At 48.5% G+C, this 17,770-nt stretch overlaps 1 long non-coding RNA gene across 2 annotated transcripts in view; it reads right to left on the bottom strand.

Moving 5' to 3' along the window:
* Positions 1-16,217: 16,217 nt before the first annotated feature.
* Positions 16,218-17,770, bottom strand: part of LOC135901272 (uncharacterized) — a 63,553-nt gene continuing 62,000 nt past the window's right edge. For both annotated transcript variants that reach the window (XR_010564074.1, XR_010564075.1), the window contains one exon: positions 16,218-16,354. This is a non-coding gene — a long non-coding RNA (uncharacterized lncRNA). The remainder of the gene's footprint in view (positions 16,355-17,770) is intronic.

The raw sequence follows: 17,770 nt of genomic DNA, 5'->3' as shown, positions 1-17,770 counted from the left end.
CATTTGCAAACGATGAAATAGTACATCTGCAGGTGAAACAAGAAGACGAGTCCGTATGCATACGTCATCAGTCCATGCTGCCTTTATACCAGAAACTGACAAAGCAGGAGGCTTGGAAACGCACAAATGCATGCTGTAAAATAAATATCTACGATTATGTGCAACAGTGATATCAATAAGAACTGCTAACAGTTTTTTTTTTTTTTTTTGCTTTAGTGTACATCGACAATTTACGCTCGATTTACCATTTGAGACCGCATTAAAACGTCTCTGGCGGCTCCTCTGGCTTCGATGATCCTTCCTTCGCGGCTGCAAATATCGAACAGATTGGACAGAGTCATGGGCGACTCGGCGGCCCGGGCGTTGGGTGAGACGTGCGTACGTCGACTCGACGCAACCACGCGGAGCAATTAGAACCCGAAGCCGTCGTTCGATGGCGCGTGCCTGTTTCAGGTGCGAGGCGTGGAGGCGCAGCTGGGACGAATGCGTCAGGCTTAAGCCCACGGGGCCCCCGCGCACCGGCATCTTGGTCGGGCTGCCGCGAGCCTCTCTGTCACTGGGGGCTCGCGGTGGGCGTCAAATCAAGTCGAACGCGGCGCGCCTCTGTCGTCGCAGCTGCTGTGCCACTTGACGGGTGGCTCGGCAGCCGACGGCAGAGAGAACTCGCCGCACGCATTCCTCCGCGGATCAGCGTTGGAGGCGAACGCGGTGGCGCGTGCCACTCTACATAGCGTCGCGCACCGACCTGCCGGCTTCGTAGCCGCAATCGGAAGCCAGCGCTAAGACGCGATGCAGGAATGGACCTTCGGCAGAGAAGAGTGAACGGTTGGAGGGCGCAGCTCGCTCTTAGATGCTATCATCGAACCGAAAGCGGCTACGGCTCTGGATGCAAGCGGCGTTTCTCTCGGACACGTGTAGCGAACATTCGTGCTTTTCGTCCGATGCTTATAACAGCCACGACGATTGTTATACCATATACACTCTAGGAACGGTTGCACCCTTTGGGGTGTACATTTGCCACGGGACAATAATCGTCATTTGCCTTGCTTGCTTTTCCTTTCTTGAAAACGCTGCGCTCTTTGCTTTCCTGTCGGGAATGCAATGGCATGCTGATAACGAGCATGCCGTTCGTTACTGGAAAGTAGCGGGCTCGCCGCGTTAAAGAAAGGAAACGCGGACAAGACAGATGAGGATTATTGTTCCGTGGCAAACATGCACCCCAAAGGGTGCAACTGTTTTTAGAGTGTACGTCTGCGATCACCCGAGAGCGGCACGTGGCAAACGTAAGCTCGGCGCAGGGCCTCTAGCAAGCAGTGTGGCACGGTAGCCGCTTCGAAGGCACACGCGCGTTTCCTCTTTCGCCGCAAGCGCGAAACCACGCCAGGCGGCAAGGGCCAGTTGGCAGCGCCTCGTGCACCGGATGCTACGGCGCACGAGCAGCGGTGGCGGCATCACTCAGCGCACCGAAGACGTGCTTGTACGCAGCGGTCAATTAAGGGACGGCCGCTGCTAGTGGCGCCCTCGCCACCGCGCTGGTCGCCGCTTGGCGCACTTGGCACAAACAGAGCGCGGCCGCTCTCTCTCTCCCCGGCGCAACAATTACGCTCCCGTGTGCGGGGGGGAAAACTAGCGTTTCGCCGACCGAAAACAGCAACGACCTTTGCTCGCGGACTGCGAATGTCTCCTCGCGTGGAAGCTGTTCAACTTGGCTTCTCCCGTTGCTTCGTTTGCCTGATTATATACGGCTGCAGTGAGCGCCGGAAACCGATTAGCGAGAGCTTGCCAATGCGCGTGGGGGGCGCTGGGAGAAAGTCTCGAATTTACGCAACAAGACTCTGTGGCCAGGCCGAGTTCGGTTCCTCCTACTTCTGGCTTCGTTTCTGTTCGCCTCTTGCCTGCCGTCGCTGTGTGCCCTCTCTCTTCGCTTCCGTTTGCGTATACCGTCGGCTGGAAAAACACGCATCGCCGCTGCGGCTGTTCTCGTGGTCAAGCGCGGCGTGCCCGGAGCGTGCGCCGGCTTACGTCTCAATTCACGGGGGACGCGTGTCCGCGGCAGCTCGTGGAGAATGGAGGCCTGCCGCAAGGCCTGCTGTCAAACCCGTGCCAACCGCGCCACGATAAGAAGGACGCAGCGTGTATACTACGAGCAGCGAGAGCCCACTCCGCCGGGTTTAGGCTTTACTATGCGCGAAAGAATAGAATGGAGAAAGCGCAAGCAAGGGCGCATAGGAAGTGCCAGCGTACACGCACTAGGCACGCGAGTCCAGTCAAGCACGTATTGCTCAAATCTTTCTCCGTGGCTTCGATGCGCAACAACGGGAAGAATGACGCAGCTCTTGGCAAAGTGGCACCATAGGGCGACCTGATGCATTAGCATCAAAGTAGCGCCATCCTTCGTTTTCTCCCGTCAATGTCTGCAGATGATCCTCTGGTCGTTTCTACATCTACAACGAGTACACCGAAAACAATGGGAGGGTGGCAGGTCTTCAATTTCCTGTCACTCGCTTTGTTGTCATTGTCGCCGGGAGGGAACTCATCATTTCTTTACAGCGTTTGTGGCATTACTCTTTCTTTAACGTTGCTCTATAAGCGCGTGACAGCAGCGGTATGTTGGACGAAATATTACCCCGGCAGAAATCGAAGTACGGCTCCCTGCATGGGAGCCGTATTGGGAAGCTGATCCGGCAGCTTGCAAAGCGACGCACAAGTTCATCGTCGATCACATTAATTTAATTTTCAATGTGAAAAGAGGAGACAAGGCAAAAAGATGGAAGGCTTGACGATAGTCCTGCCCCCTTTTGCAGTCATCCTTTTTTTTAAAGCAAACATGTTATATATGTTACCGCAAGTTGCCAACTGTCTGCGACATCACCTCTGAAACCTCTGGGGCTGCGAGTTGCTCCCCATCAAAGATCTCGGAGTCCAGTGATTGCGCTTATGAGTTGTGCCGCGCTCGCTGGGCCCTTCGCCGTCATCGGCGCGTATTGGGTTGGATTTTAGAATCTAAACGATCTCGAACAAGTCAGCGGGAGATTTAAAAAAAAAACGCGAATAGAAACTATTAACTGTCTATAAGATCTGTAACTCCCTTCATGTTAAAAAGTATTGGGTATTTCTTTTTTATTTCGCCATGCTATGCTTATCGAAATGATTGTCTGTAAATCGTACAGCCTCGGCTATAAACATCTCAGTAACCAACCTGCAATATGGTGTAAAAATAACTGGTATTACTTAGAAGAGAGAGAGAGAGAGGATAGGGGAAAGGCAGGGCGGCTAACCAGAGGGGAAGATCCGGTTTTCTGCCCTACGCTGGGGAGACTGGGGAAGAGGAGGTAAAGTGACAGGAAAGTAGAGAGGTATTACATAAAATAAATTAAAGGGCCGTATCTGCGGTTACTGCATAAATGTAACTGAATAGAATAAAATATAGACTGCTAATATTATTATCAGCGCAACTAGCTGCTATCCGGTTTTTTTACGGTCCTGACTCTTTACAACCTAATAGTGGCCTTTACCTTGGTTTACGATGGGCCTGTCTAGACGTTTTCTTTGTTATCTGAAATTCAGCTTGCGGTAGCCGCTGGTTCCTGGGCATCAGCCTAAATACGGCCCAACGTCTGAAACGGACACACACACACCCCCAAAAAGAAGGAATTCGTACCTCCTTTCAATATTATGTGGTGACGGGCTTGTACAAGTGCACAGAGGTTTGCACATGCACGTAACGAAGAATTGCCACGACTACGGGAGAAGCACCGACCGCGAGGGAGCCGATTCATCGGCAGAATCCGCTTAGAGGGAGACCTGAGTCGTGTTTGGTGAGCGACCAGGCTACCTGTCGTCGCCTCCGTCTAAACCCCCATCGCTCGCTGCGGTCACCGAGGGCAACAGCGTAAACGGCGCTCGGACAGGCGTGACCCAGGCCGCAGAGTGGCCGGCCGTGCACCATTCGGCCGCAGCCAGGTGCCAATCACGGCCACGAAAGCCAAGCGAGGCGCGCGCGTCCGACGCGAGCAAACACGACCTCGTGTGTGCGTTCGGCAGAGGACGATCCAGTTCCGAAAGGCCACCGCGTCTCGTCTTCGCTCCGAGAGTGGCAGCGGTCTTCTTCACTGCTCGGCTCTGTTTGCTCTTGTGTCTCGACGAGCACCGGGCGCGCTGCTTCGTGGCCTAGATTTTTCCTTCGCCCTGTTAGAAAAAACACAAACTGCCGACCTTCACGAGGCGTACGATTGCGTAATGCGCGCGCGTGCACCAGATCACAGTGCCCGATTAACGAACAAAGCAACAATGCGCTTCTTCGAGGCAGCTCTCTCTTCATCTTCCCCCTCCACCGGAAGACGAACGCGTTTACTTTTTTTTTTTTTCCTGGCGAGAGCCTCGTACGCTCCTTTGACTCGGTGTACGCGCACGCGGCGTAACGCGCAGTGGTTTCTATGAGGACAAAGCTGTTTTCTGTGCGGCGCTGTGTCGCTGATAAAGAAGTCATCGAACATGTTTTGTAGGAATCAGTGGCAATGTCCGTTCGGATGCAAATGTGGCTTGCCCGAGGACTTGCGCTATAAGTACATGATTGGGGAATGTGCGGCCAGGTGTATTTTAGTATGTGTGTATTCTAAGAGTAAACATAAACTTTCTTTCAGATATTATTGTAATGCTATAGCTTGTCTGCTCGAGGAAGTAGACATCATTTGCTCAAGAGATCGGAATGATTGATGGACTAATAAACAAAAAATTTGATAAACTTTATAGCCCACATTGCAATCCGCAAATTAAAGTCAGTGAGTTGTCAAGGCGCATCGACTTGGCACCAAGTTTGCAACTATAGCATCAATCTTGAGGTAAGCACTGCCAAACTTGCTGTAAACTGTGCCGTTTTTCTTCTTACGTATGAAAAAAAAAAAAGAAGTTTTGTCCATTGCAGGCAGGAAATGGCTGGCAGACTAATGCATTTTGTTGCACACTTTCGGAATAGGTATGTCGAGCCTGGTGTCAGCCTCAGAATATGTTCCGAGTTGATGCCTACATATATAGTGAACTCGTGGGCTACAATTCGTAAATTGGAATATGTACCGTTAGGCAAACAGATAAAAAGTAAATATTACTTAATCAACTGTGTATTTTGAATTCTCGTGGAAATAACGTCCGCCTCTTGATGCAATCTGCTTCGGAGAATACAATAGTGCTTCCTTACACAGGCGATGTTGTAAAATTTTGCTAATTCTGAAAAAGGTAAAAAAGAAAAAAGCTATACAATAACCGATAGTTGGAACATTGGCGGCGTACACGTGGGAACGAAGGCTATGAAGGGTACGATAATGTTTTACTTCGTGTATGAAGAAAAAGACACTGCGCTGAAGAACGATAAAATAATGACCTTGGTCATATCTGCCACCACCCGTTTCAAAAGGGGACGCTCAGTTCAACAGTCCGTCCGTCCGCCCGTCCGTCCGTCCATCCATCCATCCATTGATACTCCATGCCTTCAGCAAATAGTGACGTGGCATATTTTAGGATGCGGACGGTGTTTCAGTTTTGAAAAGAAGATATTGCATCTCCAAGCGAAAGCGCAGACAAGCTAATAAGGGTGTCGGAATAATTTCTTAGAATGCATCAATACGAATCAAGTAGTGCCAAAAGTGTATCAAATCGAATGTCGAATACTTTTACAGTAATGTTCAAATAATGAATAGCCGTTTCACATAATTAATTTAGAACAATGTTCACATCCTCGTATTCTCAACATTAGCAGATGTCTGTCAATACACCGCACGTCATGAAGCGTGGTTTACGAAAAGCACAAACAGGGCGTTTGGAACAAACAGGCAGCTTTTTCGCATACTCGGGACTCTTCGGGGCGCACGTGGTCATAAGTGATCATAATTTGTGTTATCAAAACACATTATTTGATGACTATGTGAGTGCTAATGAAGGAGTGTTGTGATGGCAAGCAGTACTTAGCGGGTCGTATCATCTTGCGTTCGACACTGGGACAAATTTTGTTCCTTGCGTAGAATTCGCAATTCATGTCACTTGCTCCGAATCTAAGGCCCAAACAATGAAACGTTCCTTTCCTTCGAGCGCTTCCTAACCTTACGTGAGGCCTCCTTACGGCAAAGGACCGATGGAGGAAGCAAGCATACTCTGAAAGCTCCCTTCATCCGTCCTCACGTAAGGAGCGGTTGCCGCCATGCCTGGATTCGAGATTATCTCTTAAAAGCTTTAGGCGAACACCAGAACACCCCTATTCAATAAAAAAGGTTGTATCGTCGCACAATCTCTAAGTTGATGAGCTAATATAGAGAAGCGTGGACGCTATTTTTTAGTTTTGTTTACTAAATCTAAAGAAGCAGTGCATTACAGTGCGAAACTTGATGTGCTCCAGCAACGCTGGCACGCCGGCGTCGTGCAACGCCTAGCAACGCTTCCATGCCGCACGCGTGACTGAAACGAACGTGCCTGGCAAAACGTACCGTGCTCGCGCTTCTCCGAAGGTGGGCGACAGCACGCACGCGCAAGCAAACGTCACGTGGTTAAGCAGTGAGGCGAAGTGCTCGTTCAGGGCCAGGAGCGGCGTAAGGACGCATGAAGGTAGCTTGGCCCAAACAATAAAACGTTCCTTTTAGGGGTGTGCGAATATTGAAATTTTCGATTACGAATCGAATACGAATAAGACGAAGAACTCTCTTCGAATATCGAATCGAATATCGAATACATGTGTAGTATTAAAAAATTGCAAGAGAGGTAACAATAGCTTTATTACCCTTTTAAAAATAACATTGCATTTTACAAGGTTGCTTCAAATTAAAGAGGTACTCAATTATAGATAACGGACTCAGGTAATGCCCTCAGTCAGGTAAAACGCTTGTTACAGATTGTCGTGAAGGAAAATTAACTGCTCAATATGGCCAGAAAGTAAGCGCTCTCTATGCACTGTCACATTTCTACCGGTAGAAAAGACTCTTTCACTAGGAACTGAAGTGGCAGGGATCGCCAAGTACTTCCGGGCGAGTGCACTTAAAAGCGGGTACCTGAAGCGGCCAATGGACTGCCACCACTCACAAGGATTCATGCCCCTTTCCAGAAGAGGCTTTTGCGCGTAGTCTGTAACTTCCCTCTCAGGGGCAGATGCCAAATGTGTCTTCTCTTTGTTCATCACTAGATCGTCAAAAGCATTCCATACACTCGATGCCACCAGTGGACACGAAGTCGACGCTGGCACGGCGGTGTCCCCATGGTGTTCCACGACGGCTTCCTGGAGCTCCCTTGTCACAAGGTTTTTCAGCCAGATCATCTGACCAGATGCCTGATGAACTGTGGCCATAAAGCGCGGATCAAGAAACATGCCTAGGCTGGCCACTTCATCAAATTTCCACTCCGCACAAAGAGCCTTGATACATCTTGAATCAATGTTAGCAAACCCTGAGTTGCCTTTGCAACCTTCGAGGCAATGGGGCATTCCAAAAATAATTGGAATTATAAAGCTTGGTGAAAAAGAAACCGAAACTGATCATGTCTCAAATGCCTGAAGCAGATAGACTGAAACAGAGCATACAGATAATGGCAACTCAGGGTTGCAAAGGCAACCCTGAGTTGCCTTTGCAACCTTCGAGGCAATGGGGCATTCCAAAATAATTGGAATTATAAAGCTTGGTGAAAAAGAAACCGAAACTGATCATGTCTCAAATGCCTGAAGCAGATAGACTGAAACAGAGCATACAGATAATGAGCGGATCATGCGAAGTTCTCAGTTAATAAACATGTTCTTAGGAGAATGCGGAGCAAGCATACAATTGGTTAATTGCTCAATTATTCGCAGTCTATCCGAATATTCGCCGTTTCCACCGTTATTCGGCCGTCCTCGGATATTCGTGAATTTCCGAACATGCATTTCTCGAATCGAATACGCTTCGAATATGGAAAATATTCGATTCGTATTCGAAATTCCGAATATTCGCACAACCCTAGTTCCTTTCCTTCGAGCGCTTCCTAACCTTACGTGAGGCCTCCTTACAGCGAAGGACCGATGGAGGAAGCAAGCGTACTCTGAAAGCTCCCTTCACCCGTCCTCACCTAAGGAGCGGTTGCCGCGTGCCTGGGTTCGAGATTATCTCTTCAAATCTTTCCGCGAACACCATTATTCTATTAAAAAATGCTGTATCGTCGCACAATCTTTAAATTGAATAGCTAATATAGAGAAGCGTGGACGCTTTCTTCTAGTTTCGTTTACTAAAGTTAAAAAAAAGTTGCGCATTACAGTGCAAAACTTGATGTGCTCCAGCAACGCTGGCACGCCGGCGTCTTGCAACGCCTAGCAACGCCTAGCAATGCTTGCATGCCGCACGCGTGACTGAAACGAACATGCCTGGCAAGACGTACCGTGCTCGCTCTTCTCCGCAGGTGGGCGACAGTGCGCATGCGCAAGCGAATGCCATGTGGTTAAGCAGTGAGGTGAAGCGCTCGTTCAGGGCCAGGAGCGGCGTAAGGACGCATGAAGGTTGCTTTGGAGCTACCTTATGCTGAGGAAGCACCAAGGAAGCCTTCACCGAGGGCCCCTCAGTAAGGAAGCTTTCAGAGTGACGTAAGGTAGCCTCACCCCAATGAAGGCTTCCTTAGTGAGGTAAGGAAGATTTCATTGTTTCGCTTCTTATGCTGAGGAAGTACCAAGGAAGCACCAAGGAAGCCTTCACCGAGGGCGCCTCAGTAAGGAACCTTTCAGAGTGACATAAGGTAGCCTCACTGCAATGAAGGCTTCCTTACTGAGGTAAGGAAGATTTCATTGTCTGGCCCTAAGCCCCCTCTCATGTTTTGCTTATCGCAAGCATGAAAAAAGAAAGGGTGATGGGGGCGGGGAAGAAACTTCGGGCTGGATAAAAGTATGGTATAGAGAAAAGGAAAAGGATAAGGATAAGGAAAAGCTCGATTTTTCTTATAATCACAGGGACGTGAAGCCAACGGACAATGAAGCCAAGGAAAGTATAGGGAAAGTTAGCTATTCCTTTATTTGAACTGCACGCCATGGTTGCTCAGTGGCTATGGTGTTCGGCTGCTGAGCCCGAGGTCGCGAGGTCGAAATCCCAGGCCACGGCAGCCGCACTTCGATGGGGGGAAAAGGCTAAAACACCCGTGCACTTAGATTTAGGTGCACGTTAAAGAACCCCAGGTGGTCGAAGTTTCCGCAATCCTCCACTATGGCGTTCCTCATAATCACAAAGTGGTTTTGGCACATAAAACTCCATAACTTCATTTTTTTATTTGAGATGTGTAAATAATAAGAAATATGAAGATGAAAGTGGGCGATACGACCAATGACGTTATAACCCGCCTTCATATATACTCTTGTTGGGGTTGCTAGCCCTGATGCTTTCTTCGAATATGTGAGATTTCTCCAACGAAATGTTCTCAATGTTACACTAGAAGCATGGCGCGGGAACTACGATCGACAAAGACTAGACAGGACAAGCGCTAATTTTCAACACAGCGTTTATTGCGGAAGAGGAGCGTATATGCGCAACTGATTCTGCTAAGGGAAAGAAGGACATAAGAGCTTAACAAAAACGCCACATGCCGTCATGCCATGAATTCAAGCTCTGTAGTTGATAATGCCACAGACGCCCTGCTGATGCATAGATCGCCTGCCCGTGCAATCTCAGATGCTTCCCTGATTTCTCTTGTCACGTCTTTGTGGTGCCGGTACGAAATGACCGTCTTATCGAGCAAGGGATAGCAAGGTGGTTGTGCAACACACTTTTTACAATGGGCCGCCAGATGACCGTCTGTGGAAATAGTGCCCACGTTATTACTGTGCTCTTGGAGACGCACATTCAAACATTTGACTGTTTGGCCAATATAGTACCTTCCACACGAGAGTGGAATTTTGTGCACAACCCCCCTCCTGCAAGGCACGTAAGCAACTCAGTGTTTACCAACCAGTGATTACTAACTAGCCCAAGCCTATACTCTTCTGATGTTCTCAATGATCTCTTGTGCTGCATTCCGTGAAATAAATAAATAAATAAATAAATAAATAAATAAATAAATAAATAAATAAATAAATAAATAAATAAATAATGATCTACGCTTTCTGCTGGATCGCCGAAGAAGCAATAACAGGAATCATCCTCCTCGAAACTCTGAACCTATGGGTGACCTCACAGCAGTATCAAGACACCAATATGAAAATAACGGCACCGCATTTATGTATATCGAAATAAGTGGTTTGCTAAATTGAGCAACATCATATACACAGGCGCTGTATTTGCCGGGCTTTAGACTTGACCCAATTCTTTCTGTCCTGGCTTCCGCGCTCACCTTATCTTAAGCCGAAGGAATTATTTTACTTTTGTGGGGTTATGTTGAATATTCATCAGACCTGTATACTTACCGTTTCGCTAATCTTGGCGCACAGAAGACGTAGATTACGGCTGCGGAGCATGACCAGCATAAACCAGGACATGGTCTGGCATGGAAATAGATTTGTCGCCGCGTCATGATGATCAGATATTAACTATCGTCTGAACATGCGTTGCGGCGACAAGCAGGGATTACACTGGGTATTTGTAGGTTGAGAGTAATACGCAGGAAGTTTCTCTGCCTACATGTGCGTTACTACCATTTAATTTTACGAATAGAAGAAAAGCAAGGACCCGCCGCGGTGCCTCATCGGATACGGCGTTGCTCTGCGAAGAACGAGGTCGTGGGTGCGGTTTTGGCATTCCTGTGGGGGACCAAAAACACTCGTGTACCGTGCTTTGGGTGCACGTTAAACAAGCCTTGGTGGTCAACATTTACCCGGAGCTCCACAAAGGCGTTCCTCAAACACACGTTAAACCTCACTTCCTCTTCTTCTTCTTCTTCTTCTTCTTCTTCTTCTGCTTCGTCGTCGTCGTATTCTTTTTTTTAACTCTGGAAGGTAACTTGTGCTAGCTCCGTACGTACCGACGTAACGTCATATCTTCTTGCTCTAGTTCTTGTATCATCATAGTTAATGTTCGACTCCAATTAAAGCACTGTATTGCATAATCTGCGTTACTAGGTCTCAGCTCCTTCCGTCTCGAGATGTGGCACAATCGTGGAATGAAAGTAAATTACGAGCCCTCATGATGAAATTAAATGTGCGTGGACGTGATTACACTCATTAGTGTTTTCTTCTTTGGGAAAACCGTCCTTAATTTGGCGATTTGCAATTTGATGGTGACTTTAATTCACTGGCTTCTCATCTGCGTCCTTGGGAGCCGTTCAGCCTGGCAGCCTTTCAGGTGCACCGTCAATCGAGGTCTCCCGCAGACGTCTAGCGGAGCGCGTTTGTTCTCCGAGGAGTAACCAACTTTTTAAGTCTGTTTTCGCCCATCGCTATGGTGCCAAGTTCACACAAGTACCTCGTTCACGGTCAGTCGAGCCGTTTCTTCTTGGCCCGGGTGACGGCCACCGACGCGTGTGTACTCTGCACGGGTTTGCCACGGCCTTCGGAGGGCCGCCTCTGCCCGCGTCTTTGTTCCTCGTGCGCGGTAGGGGAGGGGGGGGGGGCAGTCGCGAGCGAGTGTTTGCACGCGGGCGCGAGCTGCCCACCGTTCGGCGTGTTTGCAGCGCGGCTCAGCGGCCGGCCCAGCCGCGATGCGAGCGTACTAAAAGTAGAAGCGCTTTCGTTCTTTCGTTTTGTTTTGTTTCTTTTCCTCGATGAAATTCCAATCGGTTGGTTTCGTGGCCGGAGCGGCGGCGAGGTCAATCGGACGAGAGGCGCGCGTTCGCCCAGAACCGCCCGCGCCGTAATCAGCGCTGGAGGAAAACAAACCGCGCGCCAAGCTCGAGCGTTTTCTTGATTGGGCTCGAAAGTCCCGTTGTGAAACTTGGCACGGTGCGCCACGGCGCTCTCTTTCTCGCGCACAACAAGTCCAAGACGCCTCTCATCCAAGGACTCGCGCATTCTCTGTTTGCTCTTAGGCAGGCCCCCCCGTCATTTACTCCTCGCGTCGGACTCACTCGGCGGGAAGGTGGTGGCAGCTGCGTCGGCCGCTGATAAATGTTTCCTCCCGAAGCCGCGCCGCTGCTTGTCGCCACGCGCCGAGCGCAGGACCGCGCGCGCATTCCAGCAACCCACTCGCAAGCGCGCACGCGCGCGCGCGCAAGCCGTCCATTCAGCGTGGCGATAAGGAGCGTGTCCCGCGAGTGTGTAACTGCCCGCGCTGCGCGAAGCCGATAACCCGGCGGCGATTGTCGCCGCTGCCGCTCATCAGTATGCAGGGCTCGCCGCCGATATCCGGCGTCCCGACCAGCGCCGCCCGGCGGCCCCGTGAGACCTGCGTGGTCCATCCCGTCTCAGGAGTCGTCCGCCGTCGCGGCGGCCGCTCGATGGGTGCGCTAATTGGCTTCCGCTGCCGATCGCGTTTGCGCGTCCCCGAGATGGTTCCCAGCGGCGCCCTATCGCCGGAAACGCGCCCGCGCCGTGCAACCGATGTGGTATCGTCCCACCCGGGGACACGGCTCGCGTGCGACCGCGCTTTAGTGCACTGACCGCTTTAGTGCTCGGGCCAAAGCGTTGCCTTCCCGTAGATTGCCTCAACTCAAACTACACTACGGCTTAGTATCATCATTAACTGATCAAAGAAATAAAGGAAAAAACTGGTTAAAAAAGTGTGCCTGCGCAAACATTGTGCGAGGACGGCGGATGTCGACAAATTAAGCAGTAGTAGCGAGTCACAGCGGACTGCATGCATGCTGGAGAACGGCTGAGGCGTGATTTGCTCTATACATGCAGTTATGAGTGACCATGGATTGTGTATCCTGTGCTTTTAACTTTTTCTGCGAGACACTGGTCTCAACGAGATACTTCATTTCTTTATATTGTGTCTTTTGTGCGTGTTATGTGTCTGTGTTATGTCGTGCTCGTTATCATCATGAGCAGCAGCCTATTTTATGTCCACTGCAGGACGAAGGCCTCTCCCTGCGATCTCCAATTACCCATGCCCTGCGCCAACCGATTCCAGCCAGCGCCTGCAAATTTCTTAGTTTCATCACCCCGCCTAGTCTTCTGCCGTCATCGACTGCGCTTCCCTTCTCTTGGCACCGGTCTGTAACCCTAATGGTCAACCGGTTATCTAACCTACGCCTTACGTGACCTGCCCAGCTCCATCTTTTTTTCTCTTAATGTCAATTAGAATATCGTTTGCCCTCTAATTCGCCACCACTCTCTTCCTGTCTCTTAAAGGGACTGACGACCGATTTTTAAGGACCTAATTTTTTATGGCGCAACGCAAAGCTCACCCTCGGTAGTGTTTACATCTGCAGCGCTTACTTCCAAAAGCGCGTGGATATTTAGTAAGCAGAATTTTGCGATCTGAGCAGCCTAAAAAAGCAGGAGTCTTTTCTCCAGCAACGCTGAGAAGTGAGAGCGATGTCGATAGCCCACCTCGCAAATTGTGAAAGTCACCCATCGTTCTGCTTTCACAGAAGTGAGCGTAACTGTGGTTAACCGCCAAAATTTTGACCTTTTCAGCCACGTTTGAAAATAAAAAGCTGGTGCAATTAGTTCGCGTTGTTGTACAGACATCTTTTTTTATTGTTTCCGCGTTTTTCCCAAGTACACGCCTACGTCATGGCTAGCTGACCCCCGTCGTCGTTGTTCTGTCGATAGACAGGCCAAGCCAACTCATCGAAAACGAAGGCGAAGGCAGAGCTACTTTTCTGCTCACTGCAAACTAAGGCTTATCTGCACATTGTAAGTTAGGAAAAACTTATAATAATAAAGAGTATGCTGTATTTCAATACTAACAGAAAGACCAGTAACCACGTCCACTATATTAGAAAGTCATGTGGTAGACCTCTTATGCAGCTTCATGTTTTTGCCGCGTAGGGCGCCAAAAGTCACTTTTCGCGACTTTTAGCGAGTAATTAAAAAAATTAAGTCCACGTTCAATGAGAAAAACATGGCTCGTTTTAGCCACTACGATGGGGAATCATTCCATCAGTGGGGTTATCTAGATCCATGTTCTGAGCGGTTCTGTCCCTTTAACGTTACGCCTAACAGTCTTCGTTCCATCGCTCTTTGCGCGGTCCTTGTTTTCGAGCTTCGTTGTCTCCAAGTTTCTGCCCCATGTGTTAGCACCGGTAAAATGCATTGATTGTACAGCTTTCTTTTCAGTGATAGGGGTGAGCTTTCAGTCAGGATTTGACGATGTCTGCGATGGGCGTTCCAACCCATTTTTATTCTTCTGTAAATTTCCTTCTCATGATCAGGATCCCCTGCGATTAACTGACCTAGGTAAGTGTACTCCTTCACAGACTCTAGAGGCTGACTGGCGATCCTGAACTCTGCTCGTATCATTCCATTTATGATCGCATTTGCCTAGTGTAGCAATGCTATGCATGCCGCCTGGCAAACCTCTCCAGTTTCATTAAGAGCTTCTCTTTCTTCCTCTCTATCGCCATGCTATGCCTGCAAACTTAGTAATCTCGCCACGCCACTTGAAGTGACACTATAAAGAGGAATGTTAGGCGGGATTTGTAAGCTGCACTCGTTCAATACCACGGGCGCACCCTATAGTAAGCTATAGGAATGATGCAAAAACGAGGGACGTGCTCGAAGTTCCCGCGCTTTAGGTGTTCCTGATGTCACAAGGTTTGGACAATGTTTGGTCGGCACTGGTTAAAGTTAGTCGACAAACGAGGATTACATGGAATTCTAAAGTAACGTAACACTGTAAATGTATTCGCATAACACTGCCTGTAAATGTATTCACATAAAGAAAAGCTAGATTTCAAGCCACGTGCTCAGGAGAGAAGACCACTGTTATATGAAGAAATCTTGTAAGCACGAACGAGTAGCCTTCCAGGGCGTACGTTGCCGCACTAAAAGCCTTTATGGAAGGCCCAAAGAACGTGTAGAACTATTCGGCGGATGTTTATGCGTTCCTTTTCTGGTGGTGCGGCGAAGTATCCGCATCCGGAGTACGGTCTGCCACCTAACCTCACGTATATACCTCTGCAAGCATACCTGCCTTATGCCTATACGGCCCTTGTTTTCGGATAAATCCGCAAAAATTCGATAAGCACTCGCTGGGAAAATTTTTGAGAATTCGGGTTGATCCAATAAACACCGATTTTAACGGCCAATATGACCCTGTTCCGTTCTTTATCGAAAACCGTTCGATAAAGGGCATGTTCTAAGCGGTCACTAATACAAAGGCCGGTTTGGCTGGTATAAACTTTACCTCACGTCAACAGTATCTCGTAGACCGCAACCATCGCACATTTAACAAAGGACTTGTTTCTTGAAACTGACGACATGAGCCGGCTGATGAGTGGTTTTGCAAACTATCAGAGCTATGAAACTAGAAACATTGTTGAACCCCTGTCGTTCTGGATACTTCCCATTGCCCAGTGGCCAGCGCTTTCTCGATGCGTGCTGAGCCTTCTGGCTCTCCCTGTTTCTAGCGCAAACGTTGAAAGGGCTAAGAATAATCGATTGAAATAAGCGCCCTTCCATCAGTGAAAGCAAAACCGTAAAGTATGCTTGCGTCTATTACAACAAGCTTTAAGGTTGTACTACGCACACACATGGGTGGTTTGTATTCAAGTATTTCTGCTTGTGTGTATTTGTGTTTGCGCGTTCAAACCTTCCAGACAACAAAAATACGCTCCGTGTGTTCTGATGTTTTTGTGTTCAGGTAGCATTTCATCTAAGATTTTGAAGTATTGAAACTAATGCAAAATTAAACTCCGAATTTCGGAGAATTAGGGATTTAAGAAAAATAAACTCCGATAAACGCCGAATTTCCGCCAAGAAATAAACTCCGGAAACACGGAGCCCTACTTGTACCGCACAATACGTATGTTTGAACCGTGCGTCACCAGCTGCAGTGGCTGCAGTGGCTACGGCGCTTGCGGCTAAGCATGATAACGTAAGTTCTATCCCCTGTGCTGGGGCGGCCGTACTCCGATGAGAGTGGAATGGAAAATCACTCGCGTGTGATCGTGCTTTGGGTTCATGTTTGAAGAACCCCATGTGCAAAAAAATTGCAAGACGGGCATCCGGGCTGGTTGGTCGATGTAATTCATTGTATTATAGGTTGCTCTTTTAAAACAATACTGTAGGAAAATGTTGACCCGGAGCCTCTCCATTACAGGGCGTCTCTGAAAGCTCCTGTGTTGGCTTGGGATGTTAACCAGCGAATCTGAACCAAACTACGCGTGAAATGAACGATTAGTACTTTCGCCTTAATTTTATTTTATTTTCGAGCTTATCCTCAGTTTATTTTTATTGTAGAGAACGTACAATCTTTCTTATAAATCTGGCAGAAAAGAGGTGGTGTGCCGATGCTGGCCATCCTGGACTTGCCATTATGTTGACCTAAGTAATCTGAAAGAAAGAACAAAAAAAGCGGTATTTATAGTACCTCAAAAAACGGTTTTCTGTACATTTTTTTTCATTTCTTTTGTATGATGTTTCTTTCTTTTCTTCTTTTCCTGTTTTTCAGCTTCCACGGAAACAGCGCAGCGGCTCTTATGGCCATCGTCGCGTGTACATGGCGTAGAAATAAGGAACACTGGAAACACGGGACCACGATATACCATATAGGTATGTCAATGGACACACTGACATCAATAAAAATAATGTACCCAAATAAAAAAAACAATACCAGTGCTACAAAGAGGAAAGGAAACACAATGAAGAAACAAAAACAAAATGGCGCCGGCAACGACGGTATGTGGAACAACATGGGGATCAAGAAGGGTCCTGAAAGGCGAGCGCCAAGGGGAGTCGAGATCGCAAAATAGTTGACACTGCGCACGAGCTGTTGTAATGTGCGAGGACATTCGCGTGAATCACTGCCTGTTAAAGCCAACAATGTTGCAAACAGCATTTGCTTTCTCACATGCAACACAAGGATGGCGGGGGCACTTGGAACACTTCAGGGCCCGTTACGAGCGATAAGATTGCTCGTAAGAGAAAATTCCAGCCAATCCTGATTCCGGACGTATTATTGGCTAAGGCGACAGGCCAATGGCAAAGAGCACTTACGAAAGAAAAGTTTTGTGAACTCGGCCCCAGTCCTCCAGCACTCTAAGAAAAACGTCCGGTCGAAAACCTTTCCTCGCTGACATCTTTTAACCAGGGTGTTGAACCGAAATTTTTTCTCGTTTCGGTTTCTGTTCCGATACAGCGAGAACGGTTCTGTTCAGGTTCAACTCCGGAGCCGGGAAAAAAAAGCGGGGGTTCAAACCGATTTTAACGGGTTCATGCCCGTTTGCATGACCTGAGGATAATTGCAGGAAAACAGCATACATTTATTTTGTACACAAGCTCGACAGTGCGCCTGAACTGCACGGACATACTCAAAAGAAAGGTACGCATGCTGTTCTTTAGGCCACAAGTAGTTACAAAATAATAGCGAATGAATGAAAGCATGCAGGCCTCCCTGAATGCGGGAACTGTAGAAGTGGTTTGTGTAACTGCGAGGAAATAGGTATAGTTTTCAGACTCAGCTAAGCTGCTCGCCTTGCTTCTCTCGCGCTTTACAATTATGCCTAATTGTCATAATCGCTCGGCTTTGTTCGTGTGGATATTTGTGGCCTTTTTCGAGTAGGCATTAGGCGCCGTGTTCATCAACGCAATGACGTCACGAACCTCCGATGGAACTTCCGGCAAAGGACATGGGCCACGTACGTCGTTGCTTTCTTTGGAGTGAGCTCATGAGCACTCGTAATATTTAGAAGTAGTTCGTGTGCCTTAATTTGTGGCCTTGTTCGACTAGAAATTAAGCGCCGTGTTCAT

The sequence above is a fragment of the Dermacentor albipictus genome, chromosome 1 (assembly GCF_038994185.2).
Source record: "Dermacentor albipictus isolate Rhodes 1998 colony chromosome 1, USDA_Dalb.pri_finalv2, whole genome shotgun sequence".
NCBI classification, from domain to species: domain Eukaryota; kingdom Metazoa; phylum Arthropoda; class Arachnida; order Ixodida; family Ixodidae; genus Dermacentor; species Dermacentor albipictus.
Note: the sequence above shows the minus strand (reverse complement) of the source record. Positions and strands in the feature narration are given on the sequence as shown.